This window comes from Peromyscus leucopus, chromosome 1 (assembly GCF_004664715.2).
Source record: "Peromyscus leucopus breed LL Stock chromosome 1, UCI_PerLeu_2.1, whole genome shotgun sequence".
Lineage (NCBI taxonomy): Eukaryota > Metazoa > Chordata > Mammalia > Rodentia > Cricetidae > Peromyscus > Peromyscus leucopus.
Window position 1 is genome coordinate 3,918,827 of NC_051063.1, and position 16,865 is coordinate 3,935,691.

Here is a 16,865-nt window from a genome sequence, read left to right on the forward strand (position 1 = left end):
TGTAATAATAGCTTTCAAGGACTAGAACTATACATTACATTTTAAAATGAGCTGCATAGGTACAATACCTTAAACAAGAGTAGAAACATATATACAGTAAAACAAAAATAATCTTAAATTTGTATCAACATACAAAAATATCTTAAACAATAGTAGAAACATATAGAGCATGTTTTAACAAAAATAACCTAAAATTTGTATCAATATACAAAAATCTATACCAATGTAAAATATTTGAGATTAATAGTTGCTTTTTGATTTAAAGTAGATTCAACAATTTATTCTTTTATCCTTTTCTTTCCATATTCCTCTTTTCTTTTCAGAAAGAGACCCCTGAATCCAACCTCTCTTGCTTAGTTTCCTCCCTTACCATGACAAGTAACAATTTGCAACCAACGCCCCTAAATGATGACAAACATCCATAACACACTGAACAACCAAAAACCACCCACCCCACCTCTTGGGAATGTGGTGTCATGTTCTTAAAATTACTTCCTGCTGTCTGGAGGATGATTGCATCTTCAGGGGACCCTGAGAAAATTGAGAAAATGGTCAAGTCCTGGGAGAGCTAGCTGTATCATTTGTTGTCCAGTTTCTGTGTAATGGGAAAGGGCAGGGCTTATCTCAAGACTTGGCTAGAGTAGTCTGTGAAACTGGACCATTTCAGTTAGTAGCTTTGAAATTGTCCTGAGCAGTTCGTAGTTGGAAACTAATCTTTGGGTGGTGTTTGTCAAATTAATGGCATTAACACAATCCAGGTGGAATCATTGTTGTGGGGCTCCATCATCTTTAGGAGACCTCAAATGTCACTGTTAGGAATGGTCATGGTTTACTGCAAAAAAATGTAAACATTTTAAATGTCATATGCAGCAGGTCTTGGAGAGGTTAAAAGATCACAATCTGTTAAATACATCTGGGGTACACAAGCTTAATTCCTAGTTACATGCTTTAGAATCAAGCTCTAAATCGCATACAGGAAGCAGGATGAAGTTTATTTCTAGAATTAGTACTCTATATGACCATTAATATCAAAACAGAAAGTTTATATATACAGAGAGAGATGCATAAAACTCTTATTAATTTTGAGATAATATTTATACCTTAAGAAAAATTTAAAGAGTCAAAATAAACCAAAGGATTATGAGATTAGTGACAATAGAATAGTCTCTTAATTTTGGTTTTCTTCTGTCCCATACCAGGTAGCTCTTCTGACATGAGACAGATATTTTGGATTTTCCTTTAACAAGCATGTTTGAGTTTAGAGAAGGAGAGAGCCACACTACAACTCCAAAGTCAGCTTTGATTTTTAATTGAATTGAGACCACAAAAAGACCATTTGCATTTTATGTTTGTAGAGAGCAGCAGAAACAAATATTTGGGAAGATTTATTAAATTCTACCTTTTTGGATGTGTACTGTGCCTTAGGCCAATTTACTCTTTTTCTTGGGACATTTTCTCGATGATTTATCCTTCTTCTTCAGATGTCTCATTTGTCCAGTGATATCCAGATTCCTTAGTTGGATGTTTGTATTCTCCTGGAAAGACAAAAACAAAACATAGCCCCAACCCTAACTTTGAGGAGTTCCTTTTTTTTGGCAAGTTATATCTTTGTTAAGACAAAAATGTTTTTTGGCAAGAGAAAAAGTATTATCTTTTAATAATAACACACTCTTTTTTTTCATACCTGATCAAATGAAAGACATTTGTTAGTATTATAAATTAGTTTGGATTGAATGACCAAGCTGTTTGATGAACTACCACCTCACCTAATCAAGAGGTCTCTCTTGTTTGAATCTAATCTTTATCAATCTTCTTAGTATCCATAGCTTTTCTTCTCCTGTGGAAACAAAAGCAAAACCTCTTCCCCAATGTAACACATATCCTGGTTTCCATTCTGAGGTCAACACATCTTTAAAGTATACAGGCTAATTTAATTCATTAGTTTTTTTCTGTTATCCAATGTCTCTCCACTGCCTCTGTTCCTTTTTCATTAGCATTTTACAAAATTTAAAGTTAATAAAGCACTGTTTAATCTATCTCTGGGGGTCTTTATTGTCCCTTTCTGTTTATTAAGCATATCTTTTAAAGTGTGATTAGATCTTTTCTACAACTGCTTGTCCTGTAGGATTGTGTGGTATACCTGTAATATGCAAAAAAATATATTTCATTTTACTAGAGACATATGCTAGAGCATTGTCAGTCTTAATTTGTACAGGTATCCACATAAATGTCCATGACTTACAATAAATGTGTAACTACAGAATCAGCCTTTTCAGAACTTAAAGTAGTTGCCCATCAAAATCCTAAATATGCATCTATGATATAGCAGACACATTTTCTATACTCTGAAAAGTGAAACACATCCATTTGCCAAATTTCCTTTTTTGGAGTACCTTTTGGGTTACTTCCTGCATGTAATGGAATTTGATTATGCAAAGAACAAGTAGGACATTTCCTTATAATTTCCATGGCTTGTTGCCAAATGATAGAAAAATCTTCCTCCAAACCTTTGCTGTTAACATGGTATTTTTTTTAAGATTTATTTATTCATGTATATGAGTGCTCAGTCTCCATGTACATTAGGAGGAATCTGATCCCATTACAGGTGGTTGTGAGCCACCATGTGGTTGCTGGGAATTAAATTCAGGGTCTCTGGAAGAACAGTTAAGTTCTCATTCCTGCTGAGTCATCTCTTCAGCCCCAGGATGGTATGTTTTTATGAAATTCTGAGGCTTCCAGCACATTTCCTATCAATAGCTGATCAATTTTATCATCACCTAGAGGGCCTGGTAGACCTATATAGGATCTGACATGTGTTATATACAAGGGATGATTTCTGTTTCTGATTACTTGTTGTAATTGCATGAATAACAAAGTTAATTCTGAATCATCTGGAGTAAGTTCAGCAGTTTCAATATGTAAAACAATTCTTCTTGCATGTTGACAGTTAGTCACCATATTAAGAGGGTCTGGAAAAACTAATACCATAAGAATTGCATATAATTCTGATTTTTGAACTGAATCATAAGGGCTTTGAGCTACTTTACTTAATTTTCCTGACTTATAATCTGCCTTTCCTAATTTATCTGCATCAGTATAGAATGAGGGACTCCAGAAATTGACATTCTCTTTATTATATGAGGGGTAATCCAATTGGTTCTTTTTATAAACTGAAGTCTCTTGCTTTGGGGGTATTTTTTTGCTAATTTCTCCCCCCCAAAAATTATTGCAAGCTCTTTGCCAATGTTCATTTTCTGCCAATGATGAAGCAATTTCAGCATTAGTAAAAGTTACCACAATTTCTGCTGGGTTTATTCCTGCTAATTCATGAAACCTCAACTTTCTTTTCAGAATCAATTCAGAAGCCTTTTCTACAGAGGTCTTTAATATTTTACTTTGTTTGTGTGGTAAAAATATTTATTCTAAGATATTTTCTTCTCTCTGCTTAAGAATTCCTGTAGGAGAATGCATAGAAGGTAAAATAACCAGAATATAATCAAGCTCTGGATTTAAGCAATCAACATGTGCATCCTGTAATTTCTTTTCTACCAGAGCCAATTCTTTCTCAGCCTCAGATGATAATTTTCACAGACTATTTAAGTCCTTACTACCTTGTAAGATTTGACCATAATTACTTAGTTCTTGAGTAGCTAATCCAATTTGTAGGCCATAGCCAGTTAATATCTCTCAGGAAATTTTGAAAATCATTAAGAGTTTGTAATTGATCTCTCCTGAATTGTACTTTCTGTGGTTGAATTTTCTGTAAACCTATCTTATATACTAAGTAATTAATAGAATCTCCTCTTTGTATTTTGTTCAGGAGCAATTTGTAATCCCCAACGAGGCAAAATTTTCTTTACTTCATCAAACATTTTTTCTAAAGTATCTGTGTCTGAGTCAGCCAGTAAGATATCATCCATATAATGGTAAATTATAGATTGAGGAAACTGTTTATGAATTAGTTCTAATGGCTATTATCCAAAATATTGACACAAGATGGGGCTATTTAACATTGCTTGTGGGAGAATTTTCCAACAGTACCTTTTAACAGGTTGGGAATTATAGCAGGCATCATGAAGGCAAATTTTTCTCTATCCTGTTCATGTAAAGGTATAGTAAGAAAGCAGTCTTTTAAATAAATTACTATAATAGACCATCCCTTAGGTAATAAAGGTAGCATGGGAATTCAGGCTGTAAAGAGCCCATTGGCTGAATCACCTTGTTTATGGTTCTTAAATCTGTTAACATTCTTCATTTTCCAGATTTTTTTTTTTTTTTTGATGACAAATATAGGAGAATTCCAAGAACTGGTCGATTCTTCAATACGTTGAGTGTTTAGTTGCTCCTGAACTAGCTGTTCTAGTGCCTGTAATTTTTCTGATATCTTTCACCCACACAGGTTTGTCAGTTAACCATTTTTTTTTTTTTTTTTTTTTTTTTGGTTTTTTCGAGACAGGGTTTCTCTGTGTAGCTTTGCGCCTTTCCTGGAACTTCCTTGGTAGCCCAGGCTGGCCTTGAACTCACAGAGATCCGCCTGGCTCTGCCTCCCGAGTGCTGGGATTAAAGGCGTGCGCCACCACCACCCGGCCAGTTAACCATTTTAAAAGTAGGGCAGTTGGTACCACTGAAAGATCAGCAACTGTTGTGCCCTGTTTAATGTACAGCCTGAACAATCTGTGTCTGTACTTGAAATAACATTTTATTATTTCTCCCAGAAGCATTCTTTATTTTATGGTTTGTTTCTGAGATTGGAAGAATGTTAATCTGTGTTATCCATTGCTGCAACAAATCATATCACTATAAATTCACTGCTATGCTAGCAACATATGGTTTTAATTTTCCTATCTGTTCTTCTGACCCTATACAGTTGACTCATCTTGCATTTCGTTTTACCTAAGATGAAGTTCCAATCCTTAGAAGCTAAACATTTACCTCCTGAAGAAGCCAATCTGGATGCCAAGAATTTGGTGAAATTGTTACATCTGTACCTGTGTCTAACAAACCCTCAATTTCAAAGCCATTTATTTGTATTTTTAGCTTTGGTCTCTGATCATTTATAGCAGTTTTTTCAAAATACTTGTTTTCTGGTATCTCCTGAATTTTTTGTTTTATCTTTTGAAGCTGTTCTGTCCTTCATTACATACAAAGGAGTTTTGTTTGTATGTTTGGTTTTGGTTTTGGTTTTGGTTTTGATTTTTGTTTGTTTGTTTGTTTGGTTGGTTGGTTGGTTTTTTGAGACAGGGTTTCTCCATGTAGTTTTGGTGCCTGTCCTGGATCTTGTTTTTTATAGACCAGGCTGACCTTGAACTCACAGAGATCCACCTGGCTCTGCTCCAAAGTGCTGGAATTAAAGGCCTGTCCCACCACTGCCCAGCAAATATTAAGTCTTTTAATCACTCTGTGGATGAGTTTCTCAATGCTGACAGGGAATAATTGAATCAAATTTGATATTGGGGCCTTTAGGAGGCCTCCCAGGGCATTTCTTAATGGCAAAGGATTACCTTGCCTGTTCCTTGTTCATCTGCATCCATGTCTTTTGCATACTCCAGAAGGCCTGGGCCTTCTGTTTGGATTATCTCTAGAAAAAAAGTGTTTCTAGGAATTTCTTGCATACAATCCCTTTTAAAATGACTTGTTAACCACAATTAAAACTTCTAGGAATGTCTTGCATACAATCCATTTTTTTTTTTTGTGATATATATTTTTTATTTTACAATACCATTCAGTTCTACATATCAGCCATGGGTTCCCCTATTCTCCCCCCTCCCACGCCCTCCCCTTACCCCCAGCCCACCCTCCATTCCCACCTCCTCCAGGACAAGTCCTCCCCCGAGGACTGTGATCAACTTGGTAGACTCAGTCCAGGGAGGTCCAGTCCCTTCCTCCCAGACTAAGGCAAGTGTCCCTGCATAAGTTCCTGGTTTCAAACAGCCAATTCATGCAATGAGCACAGGACTTGGTCCCACTGCCTAGATGCCTCCCAAACTGATCAAGCCAATCAACTGTCTCACCTATTCAGAGGCCTGATCCAGCTGGGAGCCCTTCAGCCTTTGGTTCATAGTTCATGTGTTTTCATTCATTTGGCTATTTTTTTTATAATTGAGTAAAACTGAAATTTATTATATGCCACAGTCGTCCTAGGGACCTCCATGCTATATATATATATATATATATATATATATATATATATATATATATATATATATCCTTTATGGTTCTATGGGTTGTGGTCTGATTGTTCATGTTATATCTAGAATCCACCAATGAGTGAGTACATACCATAACTGTCTTTCTGGGTTTGGGTTACCTCACTCAGGATGATTTTTTCTAGTTCCATCCATTTGCCTGCAAATTTCATGCTTTCATTGTTTTTCTCTGCTGAGTAGTACTCCATTGTGTATATGTACCACATTTTTTTCATCCATTCTTCCGTTGATGGGCATCTAGGTTGTTTCCAGGTTCTGGCTATTACAAATAGTGCTGCTATGAACATAGCTGAGCATGTATCTTTATGGTATGTATCAGCATTCTTTGGGTATATGCCCAAGAGTGGTATGGCTGGGTCTTGAGGTAGTTCGATTCCTAATTTTCTGAGAAACCGCCATACTGATTTCCACAGTGGTTGTACAAGTTTACATTCCCACCAACAGTGGAGGAGTGTTCCCTTTGCTCCACATCCTCTCCAACATTGGTTGTCATTGGTGTTTTTGATCTTAGCCATTCTAACAGGTGTAAGGTGGTATCTCAGAGTCGTTTTGATTTGCATTTCTCTGATGATTAAGGATGTTGAGCATTTCTTTAAATGTCTTTCAGCCATTTGTAGTTCTTGTTTTGTGAATTCTCTGTTTAGCTCTTTAGCCCATTTTTTAATTGGACTGTTCAGTGCTTTGATGTCTAGTTTCTTGAGTTCTTTATATATTGTGGAGATCAATCCTCTGTCAGATGTGGGGTTGGTGAAGATCTTTTCCCAATCTGTTGGCTGTCTTTTTGTCTTATTGACTGTGTCTTTTGCCCTGCAAAAGCTTCTCAGTTTTGAGAGGTCCCATTTATTAATGGTTGTGCCCAGGGTCTGTGCTGTCGGTGTTTTATTTAGGAAATGGTCTCCAGTGCCAATGCGTTCAAGAGTGCTTCCTATTTTCTTTTCTATTAAGTTTAGTGTAACTGGATTTATGTTTAGGTCTTTGATCCACTTGGACTTGAGTTTTGTGCATGGTGACAGATATGGATCTATTTGTAATCTTTTACATATTGACATCCAGTTATGCCAGCACCATTTGTTGAAGATACTTTCTTTGTTCCATTGTATAGTTTTGGATCCTTTGTCAAAAACCAGGTGTTCATATGTGCATGGATTAATGTCAGGGTCTTCAATTCGATTCCATTGGTCCGTATGTCGGGTTTTGTACCAGTACCAAGCTGTTTTTATTACTATAGCTCTATAGTAGAGTTTGAGGTCCGGGATGGTGATGCCTCCAAGGGTTGCTTTATCGTATAGGATTCTTTTAGCTATCCTGGGTCTTTTGTTTTTCCATATAAAGTTGAGTATTTTTCTTTCCAAGTCTGTGAAGAATTGTGTTGGGATTTTGATGGGATTGCATTGAATCTGTAGATTGCTTTTGGTAAGATTGCCATTTTTACTATGTTAATCCTACCTATCCATGAGCATGGGAGATCCTTCCATTTTCTGATATCTTCTTCAATTTCTTTCTTTAGAGATTTAAAGTTCTTATCAAAAAGGTCTTTCACTTGTTTAGTTAGTGTTATCCCAAGGTATTTTATATTATTTGTGGCTATTGTAAAGGGTGATGTTTCTCTGACTTCTTTCTCAGCCCTTTTATCATTTGTGTATAGGAGGGCTACTGATTTTTTTGAGTTGATCTTGTATCCTGCCACTTTACTGAAGGAGTTTATCAGCTGTAGGAGTTCCCTGGTAGAGTTTTTGGGGTCACTTATGTATACTATCATATCATCTGCAAATAGTGAAAGTTTGACTTCTTCCTTGCCAATTTGTATCCCTTTGATCTCCTTTTGTTGTCTTATTGCTCTAGCTAGAACTTCTAGTACTATATTGAATAAATATGGGGAGAGTGGACAGCCTTGTCTTGTTCCTGAGTTTAGTGGTATCGCTTTGAGTTTCTCTCCATTTAATTTGATGTTTGCTGTTGGCTTGCTATAAATTGCTTTTATTATGTTTAGAAATGTTCCTTGTATTCCTATTCTTTCTAAGACCTTTATCATGAAGGGGTGTTGGATTTTGTCAAAGGCTTTTTCAGCATCTAGGGAGATGATCATGTGGTTTTTTTCTTTCAGTTTGTTTATATGGTGTATTACATTGACTGATTTCCGTATGTTGAACCATCCTTGCATCCCTGGGATGAATCCTACTTGGTCGTGATGGATGATTGTTTTGATGTATTCTTGGATTCGGTTTGCCAATATTTTGTTGAGTATTTTTGCATCAATGTTCATGAGGGAGATTGGTCTGTAGTTCTCTTTCTTTGTTGCATCTTTGTGTGGTTTGGGTATCAGGGTAATTGTAGCCTCATAAAAAGAGTTTGGTAGTGTTCCTTCTGTTTCTATTGTGTGGAACACTTTGAAGAGTATTGGTATTAGTTCTACTTTGAAAGTCTGGTAGAATTCTGCACTGAAACCATCTGGTCCTGGGCTTTTTTTAGTTGGGAGACTTTTGATGACTGTTTCTATTTCTTTAGGGGTTATTGGTCTATTTAAATGGTTTATCTGGTCTTGATTTAATTTTGGTATTTGGTATTTATCCAGAAAATTGTCCATTTCTTCCTGGTTTTCCATTTTTGTGGAGTACAGGTTTTTGAAGTATGATCTGATGATTCTCTGGATTTCTTCATTGTCTGTTGTTATGTCTCCCTTTTCATTTCTGATTTTGTGAATTTGGGTGCTCTCTCTTTGCCTTTTGGTTAATTTGGATAGTGGTTTGTCTATCTTGTTGATTTTTTCAAAGAACCAACTCTTTGTTTCATTGATTTTTTGTATTGTTCTCTTGTTTTCTATTTCGTTGATTTCAGCCCTCAATTTGATTATTTCCTGGCGTCTATTTCTCCTGGGTGAGTTTGTTTCTTTTTGTTCTAGAGCTTTCAGTTGTGCTGTTAATTCCTTGGTATGGGATTGCTCCATCTTCTTTATGTGTGCATTTAGAGCTATGAATTTTCCTCTTAGCACTGCTTTCATAGTGTCCCATAAGTTTGGGTATGTTGTATTTTCATTTTCATTGAATTCTAGGAACTCTTTAATTTCTGTCTTTATTTCTTCCTTGGCCCATTGATGTTTCAGGTGGGCATTATTCAGTTTCCATGAGTTTGTGGGTTTTCTATAATTTTTGTTGTTATTGAGTTCTAACTTTAAGGCATGGTGGTCTGATAAGATACAGGAGGTTATTCCAATTTTTTTGTATCTGTTGAGATTTGTTTTGTGTCCAAGCATGTGGTCAATTTTTGAGAAGGTTCCATGGGGTGCTGAGAAGAAGGTATATTCTTTTGTGTTAGGATGGAATATTCTGTAGATATCTATTAGGTCCATTTGAGTCATAACATCTGTTAGGTCCTTTATTTCTTTGTTAAGTTTCAGTCTGGTAGATCTATCTTTTGGTGAGAGTGGTGTGTTAAAATCTCCCACTACAGCGCACGCCTTTAATCCCAGCACTCGGGAGGCAGAGCCAGGCGGATCTCTGTGAGTTCGAGGCCAGCCTGGGCTACCAAGTGAGCTCCAGGAAAGGCGCAAAGCTACACAGAGAAACCCTGTCTCGAAAAAACCAAAAAAAAAAAAAAAAAAAAAAAAAAAAAAAAAAAAAAAAAAAAAATCTCCCACTACTAATGTGTGGGGTTTGATGTGCGTTTTAAACTTTAGTAGTGTTTCTTTTATGAATGTGGGTGCTTTTGTATTTGGATCATAAATGTTTAGAATCGAGACTTCATCTTGGTGGATTTTTCCCGTGATGAATATGTAATGTCCATCCTGTTCTCTTTTGATTGATTTTAGTTTGAAGTCTATTTTATTAGATATTAGGATAGCTATACCAGCTTGTTTCTTAGGTCCATTTGCTTGGAAAACCTTTTCCCAGCCCTTTACTCGGAGGTAGTGTCTGTCTTTGGAGTTAAGGTGTGTTTCTTGTATGCAGCATATGGATGGGTCCTGTTTTCTTATCCATTCTGTTAGCCTGTGTCTTTTTATAGGTGAGTTGAGACCATTGATATTGATGGATATTAATGACCAGTGATTGTTTATTCCTGTTATTTTTTTTGGTTGTGTTGTGTTGTCCTTCTGTGGTGTATGTTGGTGTAGGATTATCTATTGCTTGATTTTTCATGGATGTGTTTAGCTTCTTTGGGTTGAATTTTCCCTTCTAGTGCTTTCTGTAGGGCTGGGTTTGTGGACAGGTATTGATTAAATCTGGTTTTATCCTGGAATACTTTGTTTACTCCGCCTATGGTGATTGAGAGTTTTGCTGGGTATAATAGTCTGGGTTGGCATCCGTGGTCTCTTAGTGTCTGCATGAGGTTTGTCCATGATCTTCTAGCTTTCATAGTCTCTATTGAGTAGTCTGGTGTTATTCTGATGGGTTTGCCTTTACATGTTACTTGGTCCTTTTCCTTTGCAGCTCTTAATATTTTTTCTCTATTCTGTGTGTTTAGTGTTTTGATTATTATGTGGCGAGGGGACTTTTTTTTTTGGATCCAGCCTATTCGGTGTTCTGTAAGCTTCTTGTATCTTCGTAGGTATTTCTTTCTTTAGGTTAGGAAAGTTTTCTTCTATGATTTTGTTGAATATATTTTCTGTGCCTTTGAGTTGGTATTCTTTTCCTTCTTCTATCCCTATTATTCTTAGGTTTGGTCTTTTCATGGTGTCCCAAATTTCCTGGACGTTTTGTGTTAGGACTTTTTTGTCTTTATTGTTTTCTTTGACTGATGAATCTATTTTCTCTATCATGTCTTCAGCGTCAGAGATTCTCTGTTCCATCTCTTGCAATCGGTTGGTTATGCTTGTTTCTGTGGTTCCTGTTCGTTTTGTCAGGATTTCTATTTCCAGCATTCCCTCAGCATGTGTTTTCTTTATTGTCTCAAATTCATTTTTCAGATCTTGGAATGTTTCTTTCATCTGTTTAATTGTTTTTTCTTGGCTTGATTTGATTTCTTCCCATTTTTTGTTCGTTTTTTCTTCCATTTCTTTAAGGGAGTTTTTTATTTCCTCTTTAATGGAGTTTTTCATTTCCTCTTTAAGGGAAGTTTTTATTTCCTCTTTAAGGGAGTTTTTTATTTCCTCTTTAAGGAAAGTTTTTATTTCCTCTTTAAGGTAGTTTTTCAATTCCTCTTTAAGGAAAGTTTTTATTTCCTCATTGAGGGAATGTTTTATTTCTTCTTTAAGGGCCTCTATCATCTTCTTAATGTCATTTTTAGGGTTGATTTCTTCTGTTTCTTCTGTCATGGTATGTTTAGGTCTTGCAGGTGTAGAATCACTAGGTTCTGATGTTGCCATATAGGACTTTATGTTGTTGCCTGTATTTTTGCACTGGCGTCTACTCATCTCTTCCTCTGTGAGGTGCAGGTGGTGTCTGTGTCTGAGAGTGCCTCTCTTGTTCTAATTTTTAGTCTTGGTTTAGTAGTGGTTCTTGGTTGAATTGGTGCTATTGGGCTATTTCTTCAGGGACAGCTGATTTCGATCGGTGAATTATATACTTATGATTCTGGTGATCTGGTTTGGTGTCTGGGTAGCGCCTTCTTCTGTGTTCCCAGGTCACGTTTTGTTCATTTGTCAACTCCTCAGCTGATCTTGTTTCTTCAGACTTTAAACTGTAGGCATCTGAATCCTCTCCCAGATGGGTTTCAGCTGAGCAGGGTAGTCTCACCAACACCTCCAAGTTGTTGGGTTTCACAGGATCAGCAGCTGGGCCCTGGGTTGTCCTCAGACGGAGTGTTCAGATTCGTTCTGGTTCTGACCCACTGATATAGCTTCTTCCCCAGATGTTGGGGTTAGGGGCGTCCCTGTTCCAAGCTGCGTCTGCTTGTCTCCGTCCCTGGGCTTGTTTACCTTTGCAGTCCGCCGCCGGGCCTATATGTCCCTGTCAGCTGCCGCTGGGTCTGTCTGCCTCTGGGGGCCGCCACCGGGCCTGAATGTCTCTGCAGGCTGCAGCCGGGACTGAATGTCCCTGTCGGCCTTTGCCGCCGGGTCCGTTTACCTCAGCTGGCCGCTGCTGGGCCCGTCAACCTCCACAGGCCGCCGCCACAGGCCTACCTGCGTCTGCTTGTCTCTGCCGCCGGGCCTGTCTACCTCTGTGGGCCGCCGCTGGGCCTGAATGTCTCTGCCGGCTGCCGCCGGGCCTGGATGTCCCTGTCGGCCGCTGCCGCCAGGTCCGTTTACCTCAGCAGGCTGCCGCTGGGCCCGTCTACCTCTGTGGGCTGCTGCTGGGCCTGAATGTCTCTGCCGGCTGCCGCCGGGTCTGAATATCCCTGTCGGCTGCCGCCGCTGGGCCCGTCTACCTCCACGGGCCCCCGCCGCAGGCCTACCTGCGTCTGCTTGTCTCTTCCGCCGGGCCTGTCTACCTCTGTGGGCCACCGCTGGGCCTGAATGTCTCTGCCGGCTACCGCCGGGTCTGAATATCCCTGTCGGCTGCCGCCGCTGGGCCCGTCTACCTCCACGGGCCCCCGCCGCAGGCCTACCTGCGTCTGCTTGTCTCTTCCGCCGGGCCTGTCTACCTCTGTGGGCCACCGCTGGGCCTGAATGTCTCTGCCGGCTGCCGCCGGGTCTGAATATCCCTGTCGGCTGCCGCCGCTGGGCCCGTCTACCTCCACGGGCCCCCGCCGCAGGCCTACCTGCGTCTGCTTGTCTCTGCCACCGGGCCTGTCTACCTCTGTGGGCCGCCGCTGGGCCTGAATGTCTCTGCCGGCTGCCGCCGGGCCTGGATGTCCCTGTGGGCCGCTGCCACCAGGTCCGTTTACCTCAGCAGACCGCCGCTGGGCCCGTCTACCTCTGTGGGCTGCCGCTGGGCCTGAATGTCTCTGCCGGCTGCCGCCGGGTCTGAATATCCCTGTCGGCTGCCGCCGCTGGGCCCGTCTATCTCCACGGGCCCCCGCCGCAGGCCTCCATACAATCCATTTTAAAATAACCTTGTTTACCTCAATTAAAACATCTGACATTTTGATTTTTCTTGAAATTTTTAGAAATTACTTCTCCTGTCCAAATATTATAAGTATGAGATCCAATATTAGCTGTATTTCAGATCCATTCACCTATGAGTGCTGATCTTGCCTTTAAAAGCTTAATCACTCTTTTGCATTCTCAATTAGCAGTTTCAAAAGCCAAAGATTAAATTAATATTAGTCTAACTTCTGGGTCTTGTATCATTCTATTTACAGCAATATAAGTCAATTGAAGTCAATCTTTGTAAAAAAAAAAAAAAAAAACAATCAATGAATACTTCTTTTGGGTCTTGTATAATTTTATTAAATTACTCAGTCATCTTTCCTGATTCTGTCTCAGGCATTCAACCCTGCCTCAAGCATTCAATGCTGCTATATGACATAGAGCCAAGGTATGATCATCAAATCTAAACTGTCTTTGAAAATCAGCATATTGGCCTTCACCAAGAAGCTGGTTTGGGAAATATCAATATCTCTATTTTGCTGTTCTATGACCCTAGCCTTCTTTCTCCATCATGTTTTTCATTGTAACTGAGGACCAGCTTCCAATATTGCTGTAGCTAAATCTTTTTAGGCTTATGGAATAATTCTGTTCTGAGTTGCCCATCAATTTAATATCTGCTTCACAAAGGGTGAGTGCATACCATATGAAATAAGTGCTTCCTTAAATCTCTTCAAATCTAACATTGCTACAGGATCCCAATTAATTTCTGCATAGCCTTAAGGGTGTCTACCATCTGGTAGTCATTCTTGTATGGTAACTGGAGAAATTAAGGTTGGTTTTCCAATAACCTTAGTCCAATCCTCTTTGATTTCATAATGTGATGGTGCAGTAGGTTCTGCTCTAAGTTCTGCTGTCTGTGTCTGATTGTTTTTCTTATTTTCATTAGTTGGTCTTTCTAAGGCTTATATATTATCAGTTACAATTTTTTAATTTTCATTAGTAAGTCTTTCTAAGTCTTGTATTTTATCAGTACTAAGTCTTTCTAAAACTTGTATCTTATCAAAAGTAAGTCCTTTGAAGGAATTTTTATTGTTTTCATTAGTAAGTTTATCTAGGTCTTGCATCTTATCAATAGTAAGTCTTTCTAAGGCTTGTATCTTATCAGTAAATTTTTCATATTTGGCACAGTTATCAAATCATTTTTAAGGATAAAATATGAATTACCAAACTGACAGCAATTACAAACAGCATTATGTCAATCCCAGCTAGGTGGTTTATCCTCTCATTTATTTTTTTCCATTTGCAAGCCATCCATAGTAGCACTATCCAGAGTCCTAATTCTCTGCATTGTGATATTTCCCATTCTTAATATGGGAAAGATTTTTCCTTTTAATATTATTTAACTCTCTCCTTAAGGGCTTCCCAAGTATCTCACCAAATCTGCTGACTTCTCATTTTGTCTGCAGCAACAGCACCATCAGCATAGAGCTTGAGGCTCTCCAGTGATTTCCAAGCACAAGCCTGCTTTCTGAAGTCCAGCAAGCAGCAAATGGTGGTGGCCTACTGATGTGAACTCTGTGGTCTTGGCCCATGGCCTGCTGATGTGAACTCTCCAGTTATATGGTCTTGCCCCACCTTGGGGGCCAAATGTTGTTGGACTTTCTTTCTAGCCACCAGCTCCAAGTAACAACATGGAGACTTCTTACTGACTATGAAAGCTTGGCTTTAGCTTAGGCTTGTCCCCAACTAGCTCTTATAACTTAAATTAATCTGCTTCTATGAATCTATCTTCTACCACATGGCTTTTCCCCTCTCTTCTCCATTTCTCTACATCTGATTCATTCTGCATCTCTTGGTATCTCTCTGCCTCTGTTTTTCTCAGAGTTCTCTTTCCCCAGAATTCCAATCTATTCTCTCTTGCCTAGTTATTGACCATTCAGCTCTTTATTAAACCAGTCACAGTGGCACATCTTCACAGAGTATAAAGAAATATTCTGCAACAGAATAATTCTAATATATAGCATGGTTCATGTATTAGTAATTTTTTTCATTGATCTGACCAAAATCCTAACAAGATGCGACTTAAGGAGGGAAGGGACTCTTCTAGCTCATAGTTTGCAGGCACAGTACATCATGGTAGAGAAATGGTGGATGCAGGAGCGTGAGGCTTCTGGTCATATTGGATCCACAGTCAGGAAGCAGAGAGTACTAATGTAGGTATGCCTGCTTGTATTCAGTCCTCTAAACCCCCAGCTTGGAAGCTGGAGAGATGGCTCAGAGGTGAAGAGCACTTGTTGCTATTGCAGAGGACCTGTGTTTGGTTCCTAGTATGCATAGAATGACTCACAATTATCCGTAACTGCAGTCCCAGGGGATCAGACACTGTCTTCTGACTTCCACAGGCACCAGGTACACACACACACACACACACACACACACACACACACACACTGAACAGACATATATATATATATATATATATATATATATATATATGCAAAACACTCATACATATAAAATAAATAAATCTTTAAAAATTATTGGCAGATGCCGCTGTCCCCTGTCGCCGCTTGCTGCAGCCATGGTCAACCCCACTGTGTTCTTCGACATCACCGCCGATGGCGAGCCCTTGGGCCGTGTCTCCGAGTTATTTGCAGACAAAGTTCCAAAGACAGAAGAAAACTTCCACGCCCTGAGCACTGGAGAGAAAGGATTTGGATATAAGGGTTCCTCCTTTCACAGGATTATTCCAGGATTCATGTGCCAGGGTGGTGACTTCACACGCCATAATGGCACTGGCGGGCAGATCCATCTATGGAGAGAAATTTGAGGATGAGAACTTCGTCCTGAAGCATACAGGTCCTGGCATCTTGTCCATGGCAAATGCTGGACCAGACACAAATGGTTCCCAGTGTTTCATCTGCACCGCCAAGACTGCGTGGCTGGATGGCAAACACGTGGTCTTCGGGAAGGTGAAAGAAGGCATGGACATTGTGGAAGCTATGGAGTGTTTGGGGTCCAGGAACGGCTAGACCAGCAAGAAGATCACCATTTCCGACTGTGGACAACTCTCATTCTTTCGACTTGAGGGCTTCCTACCCACCAGACCATTCCTTCTGTAGCTCAGGAGAGCACCCCCACCCCATCGCTCGCAGTACCCTGTAATCTCCGCTCTCACTGAAGTTCTCTGGGTTCCGTATTCTCTTCATTTTCCTCCTAAGTCTAGCTGGATTGCAGAGTTAAGTTTATGATTATGAAAAATAAAACTAAGTAAGAACCATTAAAAAAATTATTAAACCCCAGCTCCTGGGGTGGTACCACCCACATTCAGGGTGGGACTTTTCAGTTAATCCTTTCTGGAAATACCCTCATAAATCCCTGACATGTTTCCATGGAAATCCTAAATAACAAGCATCACAGTCCCTAAATGCAAGGCAACTTCTTTACCTGATGATCAGCAGAACAGGGTGATGAGTTGCCAGGCTAGAGGAAACAATGCTGAATCGGCCTGTCGAGCAGAAATGATGGCCTCCTATGTGAGATTTTTTTCACTCAAACCCTGACTCTGGAACTTAACTGGAGGTGTAGGTGCATGGGAGGCAATGGCATCTTGAGCCACTGATAGGATTTGGTCAGGAAAGTGGGAAGATTGAGTGGGGATGGCAAAGACTTCCCCGGCAGAGAGAAGAGCACATGCAGAGGGTGGTGTGATGTGCACGCACTGGCTGAAGCATTGGAGGGAAGTGAGTGGTGGT

General features: G+C 39.6%; 1 pseudogene; it reads left to right on the forward strand.

Moving 5' to 3' along the window:
* The first annotated feature begins 15,679 nt into the window (after positions 1–15,679).
* On the forward strand, positions 15,680–16,252 carry LOC114685694 (annotated as a pseudogene).
* The last annotated feature ends 613 nt before the right edge of the window (positions 16,253–16,865 follow it).